This window comes from Aphelocoma coerulescens, chromosome 6 (genome assembly GCF_041296385.1).
Source record: "Aphelocoma coerulescens isolate FSJ_1873_10779 chromosome 6, UR_Acoe_1.0, whole genome shotgun sequence".
NCBI lineage: Eukaryota > Metazoa > Chordata > Aves > Passeriformes > Corvidae > Aphelocoma > Aphelocoma coerulescens.
In genome coordinates this window covers 8,406,761-8,433,082 of record NC_091020.1, presented here as the reverse complement: position 1 = coordinate 8,433,082, position 26,322 = coordinate 8,406,761, and the positions used below count along the sequence as shown (strand labels likewise).

The 26,322-nt window shown below is 39.1% G+C and overlaps 1 long non-coding RNA gene across 3 annotated transcripts in view; it reads right to left on the bottom strand.

Moving 5' to 3' along the window:
- The window catches only part of LOC138112294 (uncharacterized), a 296,238-nt gene that overhangs the window by 237,140 nt on the left and 32,776 nt on the right, over positions 1–26,322 (bottom strand). For all 3 annotated transcript variants that reach the window (XR_011151665.1, XR_011151664.1, XR_011151666.1), the window contains exon 2: positions 23,273–23,334. This is a non-coding gene — a long non-coding RNA (uncharacterized lncRNA). The remainder of the gene's footprint in view (positions 1–23,272; positions 23,335–26,322) is intronic.

The following is a 26,322-nucleotide window of genomic DNA, read 5'->3' as shown; positions in this document are numbered from 1 at the left end:
TTACAGGTGCTTGCTCTTCCAAACTTTGAAGCTGTCCTGCTTAAAATCTACTCAGTGTGTCTTCCTCCTCTCTCTCCACCCACATTTCTTGTAATCCCGTTCTGTCAGCACAGCAGAGATGAGACTTGAATCATTAAAGAAATCTCAGTCAAAAGGGCAACTGCAAAACTGCCTTGTCTCCATCCTTCCTCTCATTTCTCCTTCAACCAAATGGACAAACATTCCCTCGTGGGTAGCTTTCCCTTGAGTGTTCTGACTAAAATCTGCCTCCCGTGAAAAGATCTCACAGCTCCACTGTACCCTGCACCCTCTGCTGTTCCTGAGCACCTCTCTCCTGAGTTTCCAGAGCTGGGCCTATGAGTTTCTGCATAATCTCACTGATCAGGTGTGTTGAGTGGGAAATAAGAGTCCTGTGGCTCCAGCAAAGAGCAGAGTTCAAAAACACTGCATGAGCAGTAACAACATACAGGTTCTTGGCTCCCTACCATCCCTGTTACTCACTTGAGTGCAAAGGGAGTGTAATAGACAGTGAAATCTAAATGCATTTGCTACTTCATATCACTAGTGGCGTATCTAAGACCACCACTACGGTGGGAAGCAATCACAGCCTGAGCACATTTCCCTTCCTCCCAACTTTTTTTTATTACTATTTTTTTTTTATTTTTCACAGCTAGAGATTGAAGAGTCTTGAGAGACATGCAGCTAAGGGAAGCTGCCTTTAATACTCTGACACTTCACACAAGCTGAAGAGCTGCTCTGCAAATATTTATTTAAAATGCATATGCTGGTAAATTCCAGTGGTCCACAGCAGACTCAGGATTTCTTCCATTTACTGATATGATCATAGAAAACAGTTTAAACAGGTAACTAGCGCAGTCTTTAAAGATTTTGTAATGAAATGAAACCAAAGGTTTGGGCCTTTTGCATTCAAGATTGTTACTCACTGGCAATGATAGTGTCTGTATATCACCACAATCCTTCCTTGGAATTACAGCTGATGGAGTTCTGCACTCTCACAATGTGACTTCAAGGCATAGTTCAGGAGTGACTGCTGTGCTGTAAACTAGTTTGTGTTTCACTGTGGAGCCACAGATTCATGAGACAAAGCTGGAAACCAGTTGCAATACAAGCATATTTAGAAACCTCCATTACAACAGATTAAAAAGGAACAGTTGGATTCTTAACAAATCTTAATACCAACATAAGGATTAATTTGCCCACCTGCATGCTTAACCAGCTCTGAAGTGCACACAAGGATGGGTAAATTATCCTTTCCAATGCTTCTGGGTTTCAGATTACAAACTGGTGCTGCCAGGAACTGTGTCCTGGCAGCTTTACCATGCTGAGATGGCCAGCACAGGACTCGCTCTGCCTAACAGCTTTCATCTTGAGAGCAGCATTGTAACAGCACTTTGTCTTCCATCTTCACTCACTGACACCGCCATAAATCTATTTATATTCTGTTCCCTCCTAGTCTGTTTCTAATTTTCAAATGCTTTTCCCCCTACTTACTTCACAAGGTCAAAGGAAAAGCTCTTTTAACATGTATTGCCAGTTATCTACCCCAGTTTACTCCAAACAGCCACTGTACAAGACTTGTACTTGCCCATTTCCATATCTGGCCTCTTTCTTTTGACATCCATGGGACAAGTAACAGATGGATCAATTCTAAGGGCAGCCTGTGTGCTGATCTCACTGCTGGGAGGAGCAGGAACAGCTCACTATGCAGAAGGATGACAAGAAGTGGTCATAACAGGAAGAGCCATCTCAAAATTGAAGCCAGCACTTGGAATAACTCTTACAGCAAGGAGCCTCAGTCTCACAGAGGCAGGTGACAAAAGAACACCACACTATTCCCCACAGCTGAGCCATGCTCTAACCCCACTCCTGTGCAGGTCACAGCTATAGGTTTAGGATCTCCTGTGAACTGCAGTGCTTCTTTTGCCAGATGGCTTGGAGCAAACAGCACACCAGCCCTGGGAAGGAACTGTACTATTCCCAGCTCTGCAAGATCCTGGCCTTGACTTCACCCAGTCACTGCAGAGAGGGGACAATGGTGTCCTGCTGCACCATGTTTTCAGTGCTTTCTTGAGTGGGGTGGGTCATTTTGGAGGTGAAGAAGCAGTAGGGAAAGGAGAAGGATATTATATTAAAAGTAGGCAGCAATATACAGCTGCTTCAACCAAGGTAACAGAAAACTTGTAGCTTCACTTTGTCTTTAAAATAAGTAATTAGGAACATAACTGCTAGAGAAGCATAACAAGCTTCCCATTTAGCTGGCTATCATTTTCTGCACGTGTACTTTTTTTAACATAACCTCAGCTGGAAAAAGTCACATCCTGTTGTTAATTTACAGAAACTAAGCAGAAGCTCTATAACAGAGGTTAATTTGGGTTTAAAACAAATGAAGTGCCACAGAATCACATACTGCTGATTAAGCTCACTAAAAGCAGTGCCTGGGACAAAGCCTAATTTTTCCTGACAAATTTTTCATCACTGGACGTAGCCTTTTGTGAACTGGGATTATGCCTGTTCCAAGATCTGTCATCCAGGTCTCCAGTGTCAGGAGGTCCCTGTGACACATGTGAGGCACAAGGACAACCTCTCAGGATTAATTCCAACACCTCTATATTGCAGCTGCCTGCCTTAGAGATGGCTCAGTCCCAAGGGACTCTCTGCCTGACTCTGCCATTGGACGCTGCAAACTCAAAATATCAATGAATGGTAGCAGTATTGAGATTTCAGTGTCTGCATGCAGGTCTTACTGTCAAGAAAAAATAAGTATGTCTCTGACAAATGATTCTGCCAAACCTTTAGTCCAAGCAGTGAAATATAAAAATTAACTCTCATGTCTTGCTTTTTAACCTGAAAAATGCCCACAATTTCCTACCATTATTCAAGGAATGGAGCATGGGGCATGGAGTTGTTCTGTCCAGACCAAGTTTGCTGCATTTTAGCACAAACTTTGTTTCAGGGGAAAGTGAGATGGAGAAGGTTGAAGCATTCAGTGTCTTCTCTGCAATAATGGTGAAGGCTGACACCTTTCCAGCGTGGTGTAATAGGCACTGACACAGGCTCATGCACAGGTCTGTGAGATTTGCAGCTCTCAGGCTACATTCAGTGAGCAAGGCTGGAGAGTGGGGAAGGCAGAAGGTTTGGCCAGGCAAAGCTGTGCCCCTCACATAAATAAGTAAAATACTTTCTTAGCAGCATCATTACAGCAGACTTCACTGTGAACCACAGAACTGTGGCCAGTCACTATTATCCCCACAAATGAAGCAAGAGCAATTACCCCTAACCCCTGTAAAATATATTTAGATCATTAGAATTCCTATACTAATTCAGCTAATTACTTCCCCCATGAGAAACAATTTCTTCTGTACCTATGCTACATATGTCCTCTATTCTAATAGCTATGGTCCCTAACACCAAAAATAATGACATTACAGCTTTATTGCAAAAAAAAAAAAAAAAAATTCACAGTAGGAAAAAAAAAAAACAAAACAACTCAACCCAGAACTCAGTGGTAAAGATAACATTACATTTGATAGAATAGAACTCATTAATCAGCCAATCTTTCCTCTTCCTGGACTCAGTCCTCTTTCAAGGACTGATGTGCTCATACTGCAGAATCATAACATTGACCAAAACATTGAGACTCATGTGAGTCATGCCTGAGGAGCACCCAGAGCACTATTAAAGTATCTAATTTCCCATAGGGCAGAGATCACTTTTTGCAAATACATTCAAGACCTACCATAACAGACATTTCTTTAAAACCCTACCAAAATATACTTATGCCTAAACAAGTGAAGTTTCATGGACCAAGGCATGTAGTTTCACAGAGGCTATATCCATACTCAATTCCAGCTGAACGAAGGAGGAGCTACAACTGAATGCAACAGTGCTCAGCACCACTGACTACACCATGAGAATCACTGAAATGTCCTGTGTGCCTTCTGTGTGTCCCAGCTGTGTTCCCTCTGCAAGTCCTCAGGGTGTGCCTAGCCAGATCTGCACAAACAAGGCATTCCTACCTCTCAGCATCTCTGCTGCCCTTCTCTGTATTTGCTTTCCCTATGCCATTTTTCAAGGAGTGACCAGAACTGCCTGTTGAGTTCACTGGCCAGGAAAAGCCTAGATTTATAGATGGCATAAAGATGTTTTCTATTTTGTTCTCCTTTTTTCCCTTAATAATTTTTATGAGTCTATTTGCCTTTTCAGTGTGACTGAGCACACAAATGATGTCTGCAGTGAACTACACTCAGTGACCTTAAAGAAGGTCCTTCTGAAAGGGAGTAGCTAAGGTAAAACTTACCACAGCATATGCCTTAGAAGTTATTTTTCCTGGTATCCTTATTTTACATTTATCAGCATTGGATTTCATCTGCCATTTCATCACCTAGTCATTCAGCACTGAAAAATCATTTTGCAGCTCTTCCTAAGCAGACTTATATTGAACTACCCAGACCTTTTTTTTTTAATTGTAAATATTTTTGGTTTAATCCTCAACCTCATTTTTTGCTCAGCTACAAATGCATGGAATGATGTAATTCCCACAACATATTCTCATGGAGTCCTTCTGGTAACTTTACCCCTTGGCCAAAATGACCATTTATCACTGTCTTCTTTTCTGTCTTTTAAAAATGAAACTTGGTGGGTTTTTTTTGGAGACAAGACTACAAGACCAAGGGGGGAAAAAAAAGGAGCGTGAGGGATAAATTAATGTAATCTGCTACTCATAAATATACCTTGGCTGGATTTAACTTTACTGCCTCTCTATCCAGAAGCTACACAACAACTGCCTAGGTAATAATTTAGTACACAACACTCCTGGGGATTAGAGTGAAGATGATCAGCTGCAAATTTACTCGAGTCCCTTTAAATAAGTGAATACCGTGATTCCTTTGGGAATTCATTAGCAGTTGGCCTGGTTTTAAATGCCTTAGGGTGACTTTCTTGGTCCTGTCCCTGGGGATTTACACCATTCTTTACTATTTCATGTATTTGACCTGCACTTTGTCTTCTCATTAATCCCATTTTCATTAAATACATACCCAATATAAGTAGGAATGACTTAAATGAAAACAGAAAGAATGTTTCAGTCTTTTTACCTACTCGGGCTTGTATTTCCCTTCATTTTCCTTACTTTGAGTATATTAATAAAATCTCGCTAGGGTTGTTTAGATGTGTTCGGTTGGTTTTTAATTCTCTTTAGTCTTGGCCTTTCTGGCTTTCTCCCTCAGATTTTGCTTCTGAGTAGTTTTAGTTATACATTCTTTTTTTCATTGGTGTGTGATTCCAATCCAACTTCCATGTTTAGGGCACATCTCCAGGACCACATGCACATCCTTGACTACCTGCTCTAGTTCTGACTCTTCTTTGGATAATTTTTCACTCAGATAATTCTTATTCCTTTTCTTTTTTTTTTTTCCTACAGTAAAAACAGTATACTTTAAACATCAGAAAAACTATAATGTCAGCATGAAATATGGAAAAGGCATTGCTTTGCATTTAAAATAGGAGTGTAGAAACAAGTGAGACAAAGAAAGAAACTCTGAACCCTTTTCTGTGCTGTTTTTTCTGATGCTTCATTACTTTTTCACTTTATTTCATCCTTACAAAGTGTTGCCTGCAAATCTTACTGTGAGGACCTGAGAACTCTCATTTTAAAAAGAACAAAATGGTAAACCTGTTTTTGAAATTGCATGGAGACACTAAGAAAGCATCTCCTCAATTTCTGCGAGGCTGATGAGTGACCTGCTTTGGTATTAACACTGATCCCTGTGGTGGAAAATTTTTACAGTCTTACCATATGGAAGTTCATTAGTTAGGTATTTTTTAAAAAAAATAATTATGTAGTATTTGCACTGGTAAAAATTCCTTTTTTCCAAGGAAAACAGATTGCAAACTCAGTCCCAATTAATTCCGTTCTGTCAGACATTTGCCCATTTTTGGTATTTCATTCCAGGTCATGCTGATGCAAAATTCAGAGATGCCAACTGTCCTGCATGAGAGCTGTCAGGCAGATTAGCACTGCTGCACTGACACAGCTCCTGCTTTGTCAGGACTGGGAACCAGCGTGTTGAAAAATGAAGCCTCAGCTGATGCGCCTATGGGAAGAGAGCAACTGGCACTGTGTGGGGTTTGGTCCTATGGGGAGTCTTGGTGCCTAAAACTGTGCTGTCCAAATTATATTCCCACTATTCTCTGAAAGAAGAGCCAGGATTTGTTAGCAGTATAACTCTCCTGAATTCCCCAAGACCAATTTATTCCTCCCCTCAATTAAAGAAGACTACACACATCCCTTCATTTTCTTCTTTCATGTAATATTTATGAAATCTCTTTTTGCTTGCTCAGTTGAAACTGATTGTAATCCTTTTCTTTTTCCAAATTCTCCCTCCCCTCTGAATTCAGACTACTCACTCTAGCAATCTCAGTTACACATTGCTGTTTCACCTACTGCTTTTGTCACATCTCTGTGCTCATATGCTGACATATTGTCAATGCTTTCTCAGCTGAGCAGTGTCCCAGCTTTTATCTACATCACAGAATGCTCTCCAAGAATTCCTGAATTAAGTCCTGTTGGATTCAGAGCAATTTAGACTTTGCAGTTCTGTCATAAAGGGTAAGATCCTAAAGTTCTTTAAATCTTTCTTGAGATGCTGGAATTCCAGGACTGTTGTTCTGTAAGTAAAATGAGAAAGAAGTCACAGTTCAACAGAACATAATTTTTATCTCTCAGAGCTTCTTTCCTCATGCTGTGTTAACTTTTCAACATACTCACAAATTCAGACTGCTGAGGAACTGTGACCCTTGTTTATTCCACCTCAGATCTGGAAATAAAACTAAAAGGATACACTTAAGGAGGATACACTTAAAACGGGCCAGTTATTTTTGACTGGTATCAAGCAGAGTGTGCAGATACTACCATACAATACAAAATCAAGGCCCATTTCACTGTATGGAGTACCTGTTACAGCACACCACTAATCTCTGCTGTAGAATTCACAGGGCAAAACAAATCCTTTTCCCTAACAGTACTTGTATTCCAGTCAAAAAATCTATTTTTAAAGCGTTAGCATTAGTGTTTTGGAGCACAGAAACAGAACTTCTAAGAAGAAATGGAAGCTATAACTAAAATACAAGCAAATTATGCTACCAGCTGTATCTGTTTACAAGTGTTACTTGCCTTAAACGTGGCTTTGAGAAAACATTCCCTAGAAAAAATTAAGAATGTCATTCTGCCACAAGAAATATGCACCATTCCTGGATTAATAATGCTTTATAGCATAGCTACTTGGATCTAGTGGGGTTTTTTTTCTGTTCAGACCACTGTTTCTGTTTTGCTTTGTGTAGATATAGCTATTACTATGAAGTTGTTTCTACTGCTGCTGTTGTGAAGCCCAAAGAGTTCCAGCATCAGATGAAATTTCCCAGGATAATCTCCTGGGCTCCATGAATTACTTTACATGGATTGAATTTTAAATCTCATTTGATAATGTGTGTTTTAGAGAGGAAAAAAGTGCTTTCTGGCTTAATCACAAACCACGACAAGTTAAGTGTGCCTAACAAGATTTGTCCACTTATCCAGTGTGAGTAGGTGGAAAGAATTGTTCTGTTCTGCACTGGCAGCTTCAGATGTGGTTGAGAAATGGAAAAGAAAATCCACAAAAAATGATCCATGTTCTTAATGCTCACCAGTTATGGTGAAAATAGCAACTTTTGGGGTTCTCGCCCAGCATCAGGCTATTTTGGAAGACTACTGCTATGCTGTTTAAAGAGTCCTGATTTCCACTTGTGCACTGACATAGCTCTTGCCCTGGTTCAAGTTCTGCTTCATTTAAACACAAGGAAAAACTCACCACTAAGAGTTCAGTATGCAGAGACTGAAATGTTCAGGTTTCTGTTTTACCTGGAGATCCGTCCCTGGCAGCCCGTGAGTCAGGTTCAAGAAGGCATCATGCAAAGAGCTCAGTGGGTCACAGAACTCTCCCCACTCTCCTCCCTCCCATGTGTTCTTAGCAGCCACACACGAGGGTGAGAGGCAACAAAAGTGTGACAATTCCTGTGGCAAATCAGAACTGAATACCCTGCAGTGTCAGTGACAGCAGCAAGGGAAACACAAAGCACATAAATGAATGAAGGTACAGTGCACAAACCAAAGAAGAAAGCTCCTTGGAGTTTTCACCAGAGCAATGTTTCTAGATGTCCTGGGCCTACCAGGTTGCAGCTGGGTAAAAAAGAGAAACAAGCTGTTTCAGTGTCAGCACTAAAGGATGCTCACCCTTCCTGCAGTAGGCATGTTGTGACTTCCTGCAATGGTTTCAGCACCACTGATCAGAAACACATTTACTACAAATTTTAAGTGCTAAATGACCCCTCTTTAACCTCAACCTAAACTGAGTGATATTTATTTCAAAATGAAACTGAACATAATGCTGGAAGATTATGATAAAGATTAAGAAAGCAACCATAAAAATGTTAGATTGACTAAGGACACACTCTTTCTATGGAATTAGGTCTTGTCAGCCTACAGAATGAGAAGGCTTCAGTTCTCCCACTGCCATAGGGAGTCCTGCAGGCACTGGTCAGACCCTGCTCTGACTAATACCTGGAAAGTGGTGAGGCAGTTTGACAACATGCCTCTGCCGAGGTATTCACCATTTACATAACTAACAGAGCTCATTTTTCTGTCCACAAACCAATCACGAGCAAAAACTATTGCTAATAAATTTGATACTGAGTTATTCCACTAACCACCAATACAAAGATTTGCAGAAACAATCCACTGCAACTAATACATCAAACAACAGCTATTTGTGCTATCTGTACTCCATTTTTCAGACTCATCACCTGAGCTGCCACTGCTTCTGCTTCCTAACTGGCTGGCTATAGTTTTCTAAACAGAAACAGAGCACAAGCAACACGCTGCAGACATCTCATTCCTTCTCCAGGCACTCTCACAAGCACTTAGTCTCATAGTTCTTAAAGACTTTCAGTTGCTGTGAGCATTCTTCCACGCTTGGAAATTATGTATGTCTGTTTCTGGCTACTCAGTGGAAGAAAACATCTACAAAACTGAATTGAAAGTGCTGGTATTATGCCAGTGAATGCCTGACAATATTTCACTGAAGAAGGCACCCAGGGCTGTATACTATGTAGGCTGCCTTCTCCCGGCTCACTCCTGACACAAAAAAAAATTTAAACAAAAGCCTTAACTCTACCTCAGATGCAACTATGAGGAGTATTAAACAGGTAGACATCTAGGCCAAATTCACATTAGGCATAAAGTACACTCCATGGAAGTGTTAAAATACTTCTAAAACTGCAAGATCCATGTGTCCATACAAGAGCTGCATCATTACAAAGCCCTGAACACAGGAACAACACTCCCTGCCCTCCTGCTGCCTTTTTCCTTCCATCACTATCCCACACAGCTGCCCAGTGCTGTGCAGATTCTGGGAGAGAGTTTACTCCTGTCTCACCATCAGGTGTTCTCCATAACCTCTTCCCAGTCAGGTCTGTGTTCAGTGCTACAGCCTTAGTAAAATAAGGGGTGGATTTTATATGTGTCAAATACTGTTAGATAATCTCATTCTTCTCTTCATTCCAGTAATCAGAAAAGAAAACAAACAAGAAATCAGCCCAAATGTAATGCAGCACTCTTTGTTGAACAGCCCTGAGAGGCCAGCTCAGCAGGTAAAGTGAATAGTACATTCTGGGGATAAGGATTCAACAGCAGGTTTTAGTTCAGTGTAGCACAGCACTAAATTATGATTTCCAAATGTATTTACATTTTTCTATCCTGTTTTCCATAAGCACAACCCAGTGCAAACACATACCCCCCTTCTCTCAGACTAAAACTCTTTCTCCAACTAAGCTTTCATGATGGATTTTCTCTATGGGTCAAGACCTATCCTTAAAAAAACCTCAAACAATCCTGACTAAATAAAGCACTATTGCTGGCACTTTTGGTACTAATGTCAACAGAAAAAGGCAAAAAAGGACACATATAACAAGGAAGGAAGATGTTGCTGATGCAATAATTTTAGTTCCCTGAAATTAGGACTGGAGGAGATCACACACTCCCTGTTCACTGGGCTGATCTAAAATTAACACAGTGGACTTCACTCCTTTTAAATTTTTAAGGGTACTTGAGAGTTGAACTTCCCAATGTGTAAAAACACAATTGTTTAATAATTGAAGGCTTCAGACTAAATCAAAATTTTGAGCCATCAGAGCTGTATTAGTTTATACCAACAAAAATCATTTCTGAAATTACAGCTCCGAGGGTGTTTGAGCACTGTCAATATCACCAGCTGGTACCAGTGAGCTGTGGAGGAGCACTCAAGTGCAGTGCAGTTATTTCCATCCAAAGGAAATCACAGGACTGTGAAGAGTGTTACTCATGTGCCTGCCTCTGTGAGACCTTCACACTGCAGAGGCACTAGAAACAGGAACAAAACACCTGGTAAAAACCAGACACATTCACGTTTCACCAAAGATGAGTAAAATATATTTAATCCTTCTTCTATATAGTTTCATTATATAGAGCCTGAATTCTTTGCACTACAGTTCTGGCACTGGGCAGTCAGAATGAAATTATGTGACCAAAATGCATCAGAAGTGAACACCTGTGATTTATCTCACATCTCAATCCTTACTCTGACATAGCACTCATGCCCTTCTCATTATGTTGTGCTTGTGCATATCTAAGTGTGACAGAAAGGGTGAATAATAAAAAAATACTGCTCAGTGAAACAAAATTAGTGTCCACATACACCAGGAAAGGGTACAGGGTAATAGCAGTTTTAATTCCCTGTTTAGGAAATGCAGCAGTGCATGGAATGTATCACTAGCAGCTTATAGTAAAACATTTTATTCTCTGTCAAGATAAAGGTGAGTGCTAATGACTGTGACTAAATCTTGACAGGCAAATGATCCCTTCTCCTTGTAAGAGCCTGTCATGTAATGAGCAATCAGAGCAGCTGAGCAGCAATTACATACATTGCACTGAAAGCATTTCTGATGGACTAGAGGGTATTGAAGCAGAAATATGATGTAATTATTTTCCTTACCTTTACATTGGACATGCAATTCCCATGGTTTTTTTCTGTTTGGGTTTTGGGTTTGTTTTGTTTTTAATTAAATCAAAAGCCAGAAGCCTTAAAAGATTTATTTCTTTCTTTTAACTTAAGGTGTTCTTTCCTGCTTTTAATTAACACTTATTTAGCTTAAGACAGAAGACAGGTGTTACATAGTACATACTATCTTGTGTGCTTTTAGGGCAAGCCCTGGAAGCATGGAGAATGATGCAGGCTTCTGTGCAATCAGGATCTGATGTGGAAGGAGCAACCAAGTGCCAGTACACATAGCAATGCCAAATACTTTTGATGAAGGCAAACCAGACAAAGTGTGAGAAACCTCCATGTTGTTCTAACATGTTCTATGAAAATTTGTGGGAAGAAGAAAAGAAAAAAAATTCCAAGGTGGAACAGGAATTTGGACATTTATTCAAGCTGATAGTGTTCTGAATTTCCAATGAGGGAGTGAAGCAATGGGCAGAACAAGATTCTTGAAGCATAGATAATGTTCAGTCTCCAGACTGACTAATCTTTCCAGATCAACAAGTCCTTCTAATACTATTAATGTGCTGCTCTATTTATGAGCACAAACCCAGTTTTCAAGTAACCTAAATTAATACAAAAAAGATAATGCTTCGGTGTCAATTAAGATGCTATTTTACATATGGAGATATTTTTGAGCATGTTTAGATAAATCTAACACAAGAGAAGGTGGTTTATAAGTTCTTTGAATCTGCTGCCTGAATGCTGTTTATACATATATATATGGAATTTTTTTACCACAGTGACAAATTCCAAAAGCCCACCTGAGCACTCCAGTCTGCACTCACCATCAGCAAGATCCTACTCTTGATTAAAAATTTATGCTACATTCACATAGAGAGCTTACAAATATATAACACTCCTGCATAAGTCCAATTTCTGAATTCCAGCCCTCAAATGCCACAGCAGAACTTAAAACAATATATAAAGTGAACAGAGCCATAATGTCTGCTGGTTTCCTGTAGCTCTGATGTGCTTCTCTGGTACATGATTAATTCAAGTTCTATAAAGGTTTGGGAAGGCTCTCTGGAATCATTACAAATCCCAATTTGTGCTGCACACTATTGCCAAATGTCATAACTTTACATCATGGCTGTCTATTTCCACGCAGCATTCCCACTCCTTCAAAAATATCCCCTGTCCTAATTCTTTAACAACGTTGCTACTTACCCTACACCTCACAGAAGCTGCTGCTTCCCCAAGCATTCCAAGATTTGGGAAGATACAGCTTTTCACTTGGAACAAAGAGGATTTTTTTTTTTTTTTTTTTTTTTTTTTTTTTTTTTATTTCAGCATGTGCTTTTGTTCACCTAATTTCTGATCTTTCACTTCTTGAGGGAGGCATTCATAAAAATCAAATCTGCTGATTTTCATCATGGGTGCATAGAGTGTGATTTCAGTGTCTAATATTTTAATACAATAATAATATTTTAATACATACATCAGTGTACATATAAAAATGCCATAACTGTGTGTTTTCCCTGACTTTCCTTCTGTGCTGCAGAATTACACCTATATATTTCTTTTACAGAAATGATAAAAATGTATTTTGCAACAGGAACAGCTGCAAGTCCACCAGCTCTGTGATAATTTGACTTGGCCAATTTATATGGTCCCATATATTTTTTCCTAGACTTGAAAATCTCTTGTCTCTTATAGAGGTTAAAACTGGTAGTGGAAAAGGTAAAGTGGAGAACTTAATCTCTAGCTTTCCATGGAAGAGCAGCTGTGAGAGGATTATCCATCAAACAGTAAAACTCACAGGGGCTGTCAAGTTATGGATGCCTCCCCCTGTGCATAGTCTTCAAAATCAAATTTTTGGCAATTTCATCAAAATTTTGCTCCTTTAATCAAGAAATAAAAGTTTTCTTGGGGTGTTGTTTCATTTTGATTTTAATAGATAGAATCTACTTATACATAAAATTTTCTAGCATTGAGCTTAATTGCTACCACAACACATAATTAAACAGGTTAAAAAATAGAGAAACAGATGAATTAAGCAAGTTTTTCCAAAGCCCAAACCACAAGTTCTATTGTTTTAACAAATTCAATTTTGCCTTTCTCTGAACTCCTGTACTACACTTATGTGGGTTTGGTTTTTTTTTTTCCCTGTAGGACATTGTTTTAAAAAAAAATTAAAAATTAGGTATTCAAGCACACTTTTGCATGTTTCTGTAAAACATAAAATGCTAATTACAGTACAACTAGAGCACTACACTCTGCTGACCTGATGAAATGAACCACAGAATTAATTGGGACCACTTTGCTGATCTTTTCTCCATCAGATAAAGATTATTTGACCCAAACAATTTTACCTGCCAATTAGAGCACTTTTCTGGATTTAGATTTCACTGCTATTAAAGTCAAGAGGATTCATAACTTTTTCCCTCAATATTATTAAGCCATTTTTTAATCTTTTCAGAGTAACACAATCACTTGCAATCATCAGAAAGGGAAAAGGAAATGGAGAGATAATGACAGGAAGAAGAGGCAAAGGGAGAAAGTACTGTGATCCATATGGCACCAAAGCAGATTTGATACTAATTAATAAGGCTTTATCTGTAATCTGTTTAACTCCCCATTCCAGCAAATTGCCCAAGTAATTTGTTTTGATCTCTAATTCTGTGCTTACTAAGTCATTTTTTTATTTCTTCTGGTCTCCAAAATTAATAATCTATATTGCAGGAAAGAGTGTTTTTTGAAGAAAAAGATAGGGGCCACTATTGCAAGCAGCAAAGAACCCAGGAGTACTTCCCAGCTTTAGGGTCTTAATTTCCTGTTAAAAGGTGGTTACCTGCTGCCCAGAACATCTGGTTTCCACTGGAAAACCTGGACAGGGAAACAGAGTCCTTCAGAGGGCTCCAGTCAATATGACCATGGAGGCAGGACAAAGGGTGAACTGTCTGACCACAGCACATGCATGGCCTTACTTCACCAAATCTGTGAAGAACCAGGGCCCTCCAAGGCTCTTAGAAGGGCAAAAGAGCCTGAGATGGGAGATAAAATAGGGTCTAAGGAATCATCAGAGTCTGCCTAGTTTTATTCCATTACCAGAGACAAGAAAGCAGAGCAGTAAGAAATGGCAACTCTTGTTCTCTCTACTGTTTGGTTCTTGGTTTGTTTTTTTTTTTTTGGGGGGGGGGGGTTTGTTTGTTTGTTTTTTGTGGTTTTGTTTGTTTGTTTTGCTTTGTTTTGGGGTTTTGCTTTGTTTTGGGATTTTTTTTGGGTTTGTTTTGTTTTTTTGAGAGGGAGGAAGCCAGGAAGGACAGAGGGGTGCACCTTCCCAAGCATGCCTAGTGCAATTTGGCAGTACAGACAGTCAATGCATTGTCCTGGCCTTGAAACAACAGGCAAAGAGAACCACAGCTCTAAACGGCACAAAGCTGAGGATTTAAGGGACTCTTGGAGTGTGATGGCATTTCTACAGGGAGATAAAGATGCAGGCTCCTGTAGAGCACCATCAATCTGCACTTCTGATGGGAAGCATGAATTAGAGGGTGTGAATCACTTTTCTACTGACACACACCCAATGTACAATCAAAACATTTCATAGAAAACATGAGCCTGAAAATCTAAAGATCTTCTTGTGTGCATGCCGTGAGTAATAATCCATACAGTTAGCAGATACATGCTTCCTACTTGCACATACCTCACACAGTCCTCATGGCTATTGCAGTCTCTAAATCTAAGTCTCCTGCACTAAATAACCATAATTGCTTCCCTCAGAGATAACAGGCAGCTCAGAAGCACCAAAGCTTTTGTTGCTGGAACTTTGCCACAGGTGCCATAAAAGAACTGCACACAATGCATTACTTATAAATGCCAACATTCCTTTTTCTGTTCTGGTGTATTTATTTTTGTACTTGAAGCAATAGCTCCAAGGAAGAGATGATTAATTCTAGGTTATAGTGAAGGACTGTTTATGATATACAAGCCAACTCTGTAGTAGTGAAACTAGCCCCAAAACCTGTTTATTGAAAATGGTATTTAATAATGCATTTAGCTACCTGCTATCTCATCAGTTCCAAACAGGTTTTAGAAAGGTATATCTCTTAATTTTTTCCCCTTCGGACCAGTGCTGCTCTTGTACCAACATAATCACAGTCCTCATCAATACTTTCAGTGAAGCAGCAGAAGCAAGCACCTCTCCCCTCCTGTTGTTTTGCTTTCTGTACTGCTCACATATCTTTCACAGTTAAGCAACTCATTACTGCAAACTTTGAGGGACTTATTATTGCAAACTTTTGCTGACAGTTAGAATACAGCAAGGCTTGCAGTAGTGTTTGGTGTGACTGATCTGAGCCACAAGAGCTGAAGCATTGAATAGCAAGCAGTGATCCCAGCAAAACAAAGCAGCCTTGACACTTCAAGGCTGGACTTCAATATTTCCCATTGGGACTCTGAGGAGCTTTTTGTCTTGGGCTTGATTCATTTATGGCTGTCTAGCACAGATGGTTTTCCACCTTCCTCAGAATTATCTGGTTCCAGATGCTCTCTTGCTTGCTAAGGATCTGGACTATGCTTAATGCATCATGCAAAATAGCAGTTTCCATAATGATCACCCTTTAGTTTTAAAGGCACACAATTAGATAATGATTTGGAATCAAACCCACAACACTTCTCTTAGACTGTCCCTTCACTGTTACAAGTTGGCAGCTCTGGGAACAATTTGACAGGAAAGAGATTGACCAAGGGATCCATGTGTTATGGCAGCTCACGTGTGACCACAGGAACAGGAATACACCAATTCTCCTCAAGCCAGCAGGGAGATTGCTGTGGGTTTGTCCCCCACTGCCCTGGAAGGCAGGCAAAGCAAAGCAGAGGTGACTGATTCACTGTCACATTACCTGGCTTCTCAGTCATCCAGTCACAGCTCTGAGTCACTGCTGCTGAGCCTTCATTTACCAAAAACAAGAGATACAAGATGTCAAAGAGGTGTAATTTGAGGGTCTCATTTTCATGTGGCCTGTACTAATACAGTAGATTTCAGAAGTAGGTTTAATTAGAACAGTAAAGTCAATTTAGGAGAAGCTGTAAACTGTTTGAGCACTGCAGTCAATTGAACAAAGTTCTATGTATTTTTTTAACAATATAAAGGGTATCAAAAAAAGAGAAACAACCTCCAGGCCTGAAAGTTGACAGAGAATAGTTAAAATCAATTAGTTGGAGTGGCTCCTCTCTTTAAAATGTTATAGATCCAGAAATGGAGATGGCCAGTGCCTTTGAGGAAGTAAGATATACCACAGGAAATGTGATGCCAAAATTTCCTTTTCCACATGTTTTTTCCTCCTCAGCAGCTAATACATACTGCTCATTTTATTTACTATTGCACACAGAGGATTAGTTCTGCATTTGATTGTCCCATTTGGTGTAAAGATAATAGATTTTTATTTCATTATATCTTGGCTATCTGGCTCTACAGAGAGTAATTTTGCTAAATTCTATTGCATCTACAGTTTAATGGCTTTAATAAAAAAAATTTTAAAAGGCAAGCTAAGTAGTCTTATTTACTTTTTTTTAAGCAGCAAGAACTAGAAACCAAACCTCCTCCTCCTGGCATCAACTTAACACAGCTAATCCAACCCTTTTTTGGTATTTTCAGCCTTTTAGAAATCAGCACCTATTCCAGCTTCTTTCCTTCTTAAAACAAGTGAGAAGAATGTTGGCATATGGCTGAATAAAGACAACCACCACAGTAAGGACTTCCTTCCTGTGCCCAGGGAAATCTTACTGGCAAATTTGGATCAGTGAAGAATCTCTTCACAGAAAGAGACTGAAGCTTTACCAAAAGTGTGGTGACTACAGCCAGCAGAACACTATTCTGCCACAGAAAATGGATCCAATTTGGGGTCAATACAATTTCAAGAAGTTTTCAAATGTCCACAATACTTGCATCTTTTTCAAGCTCATTCCTGGAGATTGCTATTAGGCCTCATGCTCGGTGTAAACCTACCCATCTCCCCTCCTACAAATTGCTTAGCTCACAACTCACCCAACGTTGTTTGGCTAAAAATGATCATAAAAAGCATTTGCCTTCCATTAGGCACAGCAAAATCACCAGCCCTGCAGTCAGCTAATGCACTGATGGGCCAGGAAGGTGATAGAGATTATAAAAGACAGACATTACCAAGCCAGATACAATGAATATAAGTATACAGGATCTAAGAAAGACAAAATCCCAGGAAAATAGACATTTCATATAAATTCTTTAGTGATACCATGAAAGACACTGAGAAATTGCAGCACCTCTATCTCTAAAAATTATTAGAAGCAGCATCATGTAGGTAGCATTGTTTTATTCTTACAGTAGCAAGCACACCATTTAAATAATATTTGTCATTTATACAATGCTGTAGCACAACAGTGCTGCTATTCAATTCACAGAAAGATATAGTGCAGAAACAACTTTTTCCTTCACTTCAATATTGTCTACATAATGTCAAACACTTCCTACTGTCCCCATTGAGCAGCAAATACACACAAAAAGCCTCACATCCTAAGTTGAGTGTGACTCTGTAAATATCACTTGGAATTTTTTTCATAGTATTCAAGCCATGAAGACTGATCACACTCCCTTTCTTTTAAATTACTTCTACAAAGCACCTTTTTTATTTTTTTTAAGAAGTAATGAAAAAATAACACATTTATGCCCCACTGCAGCACGCTATCCAACTTAATGTCTACTTATTGTGAAGATCCAGGTGCCTCTGAGCCTAACATCAAGAAAAAAAATAATCTGACTTTTTTTAAAATATGTGTCAGTTCTCAAGAAATTGCATGTATATCACTAAAACTTCATTTCTATTACATAACTAGAAACCAAGTAGTTAATAAACCTTTCCACATAGACCTGGATATTACCTTTGAAAGAATAAGCAACTACAAGAAACATCCCATACTCGCCTTTCAGGAGTGTCTACATATCTGTGACCATAACTTTGAAGCCACAACATTTAATAAAGAGCTAAAGCCCCCCAACTTTTATCCATATGAAGACAGAGTGTACAAAAGTTTCTCACCATGCCTGGATTTCAGAGGGTTTCACAAGCAAGTGTTCAAATGCCAGGCACAATCTCTCAGAAGGTTTCTCTGCCCTCACCTGGGATACAAAGCTTCCTCTGAAAATGAGTCCCTTCAAGTGAGCTTCATTACTCACTTCACTGCAAGACCACTGCATTGACAAGATATTCCAGACATTCTATGGAAATGAACTGTTTTGTCATGAAACATTTTCTGGACGTGACGTTGCAGAGGAGAGGTTACTCACTTATTGAGGACACAGCAGTCTAAAGCATTCCTGTGATAGCTGAGGAGCTGCACTGTATTGTAGGAGTGCTGCACTGGCAAATGCCAGCCAGCCAAGGGGCTCACCTCAGAAAATACTTGCAATGACTTTCTGAAATGCCAGATTTGAAAGAGGACCATAACAATGAGTACCTATAGCCTGAGGCTTACTTTATCTGAAGTCCTGTTTCAGCAAGGGCCATTGATGTTCTGTCAAATTCAAGGCACGGTCATAACATTATCTGCAGCAGCGGGGGATTTTTTTATAAGCAGTTTTAGTGCTCACTGACAGGGTACCTCAGCTGAAGTGCAGTTACACTGCACAGCTCAGTGAGCACAGATCACCTCCATGTATTGCTTGTGCTTAAGCAGCAAAGGCAGTTCCTCAGGTCCATTATTTGTCACAACCATGTGCCTCTTCTGAGAGCAGTCCTCTGAGAAGGCAGCTTGTGGCTTTAAGAGCAAGGAGGTGCATTATCTCACCCTGAAAGGGTGGGCCTGTGGATATGCTGCTGCTTTTGTTTCCAGCCACCTGGGAATATTAGAAAGTTATTTTGCCTGCAAACAGATCTGACTAATATTCCAGCCAGCCTCTGCCTTTAAGCTGTTGTTTGCTGCTTCTTGGATAACATAGCAGGATGACACCTGGCAGAGCACTGAGTGCTTTCACCAGTCTTCAGGATTCCTTCCCTCTTTCCAAAAGCACCAAAGCTTAATGTTACCAGTATTCCTCCTATTCCTCCTATTTCCAAGTACTCCTACTGCTTTGCCGAGAGATGAAATATCCTGATGAACTCATTCTCATCTCCACTTATGGACAATAAAAGCTTTACTTAAGCATTTAGTCAGAAGTCTACCACAAGGATTACAATGTACACTACCAACACCAGTAAAATAATAAAGTTTAAAAAAAAGCAAACAGAAGTAAGAAATTCTTTTATTGCAGACAATAGCAGAGACAGCTCAAGCCTGCAACCACAATTTTCCCCCAATCACAACTATTTCAATGATTTCACCTCAGCCTACCTCTCTGCCCTTCCCACTGTCACTCAGTAAGAATGACATGCACTTGCAGAACTAGAACCAATCTCAAGTAGCAAACCTAAACATTTACCTGCCTCTTGTTTTATACAATTTGCAGGATTGAAACAAAAGAGCAGCTCTCGTTCAGTCTGGTAGTCTCAAACACAATTTTAACTGGAAGTTTTACAGGGCACCTAAAAGGTCCCCCCTCACACCTTGGAGAGATGAAACAGCTGCAAAAGTACAGCTATGACTAGTAACAGTTCATGGACCACAGAGCTGCATAGACTGAGATACCTCTTTTTTCTGAAACAAAAGTATAATAGAAACTAAACATTTATTCTCACATCTTTGGAAAGCAGCATCAACTTTCTCTACAGAAATTAAAAAACAGTAAGGATTTATTTTTATTCAAGATATCTTCTCTTTCAGCTAGCTAAGACCTCTGGAGAAACATTAGATGAATAAATCATTATCCAATAGAAAGCCTGCTTATGGAAATTAGATAACTTTATAGAAACTTTTATGACAGCAGATTTGCACTTCAACAGAAGCATCCTGACTTTGATTTATTTAGGTAAGCTGTATTTATTAGTTTCTTGTGTTTGTCATTTAAATGAAACAACAGTTTTAGCCACTTAAACTCTGAGGGAGGGTTTTCAGAAGCCCTTGACATAAGCCTACTTTCCTTTTGCTGTACCAAATATAAACTTTACTCTAATGTGTAAGAGTAGTTGAATATGGCTAAAAATATCAAAGAGCATGTGACTAGCCATAAATCAATTAAAATCCATCTAATTATAGAGCTCTCAAAATAAAAATTTAACAGTTCAGTAAGTATTGTTAAGAGACTGTTTTAAGTGTGAATGGCAAAGTGATTGCTTAATGAACATCTATTTTAAAATGTTGTCAATAACTTGATAAAATGCTATCCATAAAATTGTTACCATGAAGACTACAGGTGACTAAAAAGTGGAGTGGTAAATAATGAAGCATCACAAAGAGACTGCAGTCAGGCAGCCTCTGACCCACGAGTGACGGGGCACAACTCAACACAGACACAAGGAGGGCAGGGATGAAGTTTAACATGAGAACAGAACATGGATGAAGTGGGGTTTTTCATGCCTCATCCCTGGCTTTGCACCCCTTAATCTGACACTAAAGAGGAGAAGAGCAGGACGGAAAGGAGCAAAATTTACCATCAAGGCTACTGATCTACTGTGCAGTGCTGTCCCCAAGTCCACTGGAATATCAAGCTGTCACTGATCCCAAGAGGATGTAATCAAATGGAGACAGAGAGAACAGATGGCATCACAATCTCCATCATGTTTTGCCAAACTTTAATCACTGTATGAAACTCGCATCCCTGCTACCAACTTTTTTCACATCTTCCTCCCTTTAGTTCCCTCTTTGCCTGCTTTCAAAAGGCTCTACACCCAAGATTGTATCTTTTGAAATACTGCTGTAGACCTGTGACCAAAACCACAGATAGAACAAATCTTTAAATACCTCAGATGGTGATACAGGTTTCCAATGTCTTGAAGTTTCTGATAACAGCAACTATTCGTGCCTATCTTTCTTCAGCAGTGAAGGTGCAGCTAAGGGCAGAATTTTCATAGCCAATTTACATGTATCAGACATTCAAAAATGGAAAACTGAGCACAGACTGTGACAGCTTGAAAGAGCTACACACTCTAAAGCAAAGAAACACTGAGATGTAAAGAAGTATTTCCATTTTGTACTTGTCTACAGAAAAAGTCTTGTTGGAATGCTGCATATAGTTCTGATGCACAGAATGTGGAAGAATTGAAAATATTTATAAAGCAACAAAACCATAATAATTACTTAATTTGGAATGAAAAACTCCAAATGTTGTTTATCCCAGAGGTGTGGCTAGGGGAGGGTTTCATCATGGTGTAACAGGAATCTGCAGGGACAGCAGAATCTGATGGCAGAGAAAGCTCTTCAATGTCATAATGAAAGAGAGAACAAGGCTGCAATACCTGAACCTGAAGACAGGCATATTCAGATAAGAAGTAAGAGATACATTTGTTATGGTAAGGTTCATTAATAGCTTACCCAGAATTCTCCATCTCTGCACACTTTGAAATCACACTTGAATAGGTTTAAACACAGCACCTGGTCTAATTCAAACAAAGGTATTGGATTGAAAACCAGCATGCAGGAGAGGTCAGTGCTCACAAAATAATCACTGTAGTAATTTACAGCCTTAATTTATACAAATCTGTAGCTTATTTCTCACCTTAATTCTGAGACATGGTCAGAAGAGTTGCAAACTAAATTAGCTCTTTTACATTCAGTCACATGGCCATATGTCCCTATGCTTTCCATGCCAAAAATGCAGTCATTTGCCTGAAAATCTGATTTCTAACTGTACATGCAAGCTAAATTACCCTGCTTGCTGTGTATGCTCCTTCTAATTAACATCACAGAACAAATTATACCTATAAGAAAAGAGCATGTATCAAGTCAAAAGAAAACAAGGGTAAAATTAAAACAGGGACACAACAGCGTTTTGTAAAGGCCATTCTTCATTAACCTGGGGAAAAAAAAAAAGGCCAAAGTAACTGAGAGACACAGTTTTCCATAGTATTTTGAGACACATAAAAGTTTGCCTTAATACCCTATTTTGTAGTGAACACTTAGGGGGTCTTTGGCATTAAAAAATCTTGTGAAAGAGATGAATAATGGAATAAGAAAATACATCCAGTGATTGTTACTCTAGACTCTGCCTACAGATTTGCATCACAATTTTAGAAAAGACTGTAAAAAAGGACTATCAACCATGATTTTTCTAGTTTCTTTTTCAACTCCCAGCACTGTACTTGTTCTGAACACCACAGAGTGAATTAAATGAAGCCTCCCTCCACACCCACTCCCACTGAATTGCAGCCTTTTCTTTGTCTACATGCAGACAAGGTCAACATAGACTAAGATCCACTTCAAACCTGTACAGTCCAAAACCAGGTGAAAAAACCCAAAATGACAAAAGATGCAGACGTATTTAGCCATTTTCAGGTTCATAAGAATTGAAGGTAAATTTAAAGGTTAAAAAGGCTGAATTAAGTCATTATTTTGGACCTCAAAACCTAAACCATGCTGGAAACCTACTGAGCCAGGGAAAGGATGAATACAGACAAAGCCAGGAACTGGGAATCTGAACACATATTTCAAAGGCTACCTTGGGGCTTTAGCAAGCCATCAGCATTCTGTTTTATGCTGTCACCCCCCCAGCATTCTGCATCCTTCTATTGGTACTTTCAATTTAGCAAGCTAAAACAGAACTCAAAAAACCACATTATAACAAATTATCCTGGTGAGACAAGCATTTATATAGGCACAGCTTCCAAGTATGGATAAAGTTAAATTAATTAAATGTAACACTGATACAATTCTCTGTGTGAGACAATCTGTTTGTGACTCAAGTTCCTTTGCATTGAGGCACTTCTGGGGCATTTTCATGTTACTACTGGAACATGACAAAACAGTATTTTATCTATTATCCCACACATGGCAGAACCTTGATATCTGCAGGAACAGTTTGCATCCCGTGCTTTTCCAACTATTTGCAATCTGCCTTTTTGTGTTCATTAGTGGAACACTTACCTTTCAGTCAGGCATCTTCCTAATACAAAGATTTAACAATAAACATAAGTTTCACTGAATTCACCTGGAACAGTGAAAAGGCAAGGAAAAAATACAAACATTTCTAACACTCAAAATCCAGCAGCATGTCAAAAACTGTAACAAAGTGGTTTATCTTCAAAAATTGACTTCTCCTATGACTTTAGCTCATGTAAGTCACAAAGCAGTACCTTGTTTGAGCTGATGTCAGTCAGCCTCTGGTTGACTCATCCATACACTGCTTTCTTCTCACCTACAAAAAAAAACAACAAAAAAAAAAGACAATTCTTTAAAACCATTTCCCCCATGGCCTGTCAGAAATATGCTTAGCTAACATTAGGAACCCACAGTAACTTTTTCCCCCCCATAGCCTTTGCACTGTTGAGAACACCAATATCTATACTTTAAAAGCCTGCAAATAAAGCAAGAGTGAAAGAAACCTGGAAAAAGTTTCCTGGTGAACAATCTGAGGAAAGGGAAAGTTTAAAAAGCCTTGCACAGTGCTTCTAAAATAATGCAAGCACGCATTGCCATTCCTTTCCTGTCCAGAAGGATTTAGGGATATGCTAAAACACCAGCCAGAGAAGCAGAACTTTTTATTTGAGCACAGCATTTTAATTGTGTTAACAAAACCAGGCAGATGTATAGTCTGAAACAAATTTTTGTACTGTAGGGTATCAGAAGCTCTTTAAAAATTAATCTCTTCTCTTCTGAAATAGCTGCTGTCCCAAAAGGTCAGTAACTAACTGTATTATTGTCACTACTAACTTTAATGAAACCAGATTTTCTCTAAGTAGCACCAATAAGCACTAATTGGCTCAATCTACAGAGATAAGAGCAAAATGCACCTCATCTTCACTTTGCAGTGGGGCAACACATCGATTACTCCAAAAGTTCACCTCTTCTCCAAACTTACAAAAGCAAGTAACTGAAGCCAGAGTCTCTAAACAAGATGAAATGTCTAAACACACACAGTGAAAAACAAAGAATGGAAAATGTAGAAAATAGAAGATGAATTGTGCTCCTGATGTGATTACAGTTGTAGTTTGCAGAGAGAAGCAACAGACTAGATCAGTTCTTTCCTTCCTTTCCCTACTTCTTCTCTAGCCTTTCTTAAATACCAAATAATCTAGAAGAAAACTGCAATTTAGAAAGCTCTGGAAGACTTTTTCACATCTGTTTTGGTCAAATCCTTCAGAAGGTTACATCTGCATTATGCTCTGCTCAGTCTTATGAACTAATTACAGATGTCTTACTCCTGCCATGGCTGTTCAATGTGGAACATTGCTACTACAGAATATCCAGATTTCACCTCCAGCTGAGTAATAGATGCTTTGATTAGGAGAAGATGGGCCTGAGAAGTGAGTAACTGGAGTAGAGTGACCCTAACAAAGAAAACAGAAATTCTGCTTGTCCTGACTGGCTGCTTTGAGGTCTCTGACTGATCCAACAAAACTGGAGACATTCAGTTTTGGAAAAGGAGACAAAACCTCCCACTAACTCAGTGTAATCTGGTTAGAAAACAAAGACCAGAGAAGAACATTATCCTCTGCCTTATGGTGGGTGCTGCTGCTGCTGAAGTCCCTGAGAAATGGAGCCTTCCAGCAATGCTAATGCTCTTCTGTGAAAGCCAGGCAGAATTGATTTTTCAGTTGATCTAGAATTCAAAAATTTGCCCAGTGTGGTGAAAAAAAAGGAAATCCTACTTCTCTGCAGCATTTTTCTGAGGAGCAGACAGCTCTATCACAGCAATGTCTTCAAGCAAGCAGGCAGGAAAAGCTGAATTCCCAATCAGTATGTTCACACAAATCAGTTCTGAAATTCAGCTCCTACTGACGGAGCCAAAGGACACAAGACATTCACTGCATGAACAGAGAATAAATAACTACTTAGACCATCAGCAAGAAGCCACAAAAATAAAAACTAGCCTTCTGTAAGTGAGATCTTCACAAACCAGTAACAGCCAGTACCACAGAACAGTTTTGGCAAACGCAGCTGGGAGAAGGGAGTGTCAATCCTCACAAGCAGGAGTAAAATTTTCACTATGGCCTTTTTGTAAAAGTTTTCAAGCATCTTGCATTGTTCTTGTCTGCCTGCAACTATTGCTGAAATTAATTTTCTGCTTTGGAAAGACTACCGTGGGACCAAACTTCTCTTGTTACACCTGAAGTGAAGGTGATACACCTGAATACTTTTAAATTCCTGTATTCCTTGTGGAGATTTCTATCCTTTTCTCATAAATTTCCTGACAAGCCCAGAGATCTGCCAACACACTATTTTATGCTCTGGCACAGCTAATAATTGTAGAGCAGCTTTAGAACACATAATACATTTTTCTGCCACCGGAATTCTGTTCTTACAGAATAGAGACACAGCTTCATTTTTTTTCATTTGAGCAAACAGGTTCAGACATCTTTGAACAAGCAGCAACCTCAACTCTCAAATTCTAGAAGAAAAGAGAATGAGCTTGCAACAGGCATATTCTTTGAACTGAGCTGATTGCTATTTTTATTGACAAAACAAGATTAGTAGATTGAGGCCATTAGCAGATTTAAAAGATGTGGCTTTTAGAGATTCAAAACTGCGTTGCATAAATTTCCTCTCAATTAATTCTTATCATGTTAGAGGTGAGATCTACCCTACAAAATACAGGACAGCTTAGTTGTGCAAACAAAAGATAATATTAAATGACAAATGACTGAGGTTTGGAAGCAGCATTGCTAGTCCTGTTTAATACTTTTAATAATGATCAGGAAGATAGTAAACAGCATGGTAATGAAAACTCCAGATTAGAGGGATTAGAAACATGAACAGAAATTACCAGCAAAATGAAATTTGCAAAGTCATAGGCTAAGACATCTGGAACAAAATAATCCAAAAAGCTGGTCTGCACATCTTCTGTATTAAGGAAAGCTGGAACTTGATAACGTAATAAAACAATATATGTGTTTATATATGTATGTATTCCTGTATAGAGACAGATAGGTTCATAATGTGTGTGTTTATATAGATATATGGACCATATACAGGCAGAAATCCTCTGATTAGAAGGAAACTCATGGGACTATCAGAAAACTACTGTTTTCTGATAGAAAAACATGACCATTTTCAAAAAAATAATTTTGAACTTTTCCAAAACTGATTTTGTCCCTTAACAAAAATTTATTTAATATTTAGTTTGCCTTTAATATCGAAGGAAAGTAATGCTGTGCTATCAGTGTCATAATACAAACTAAACTTC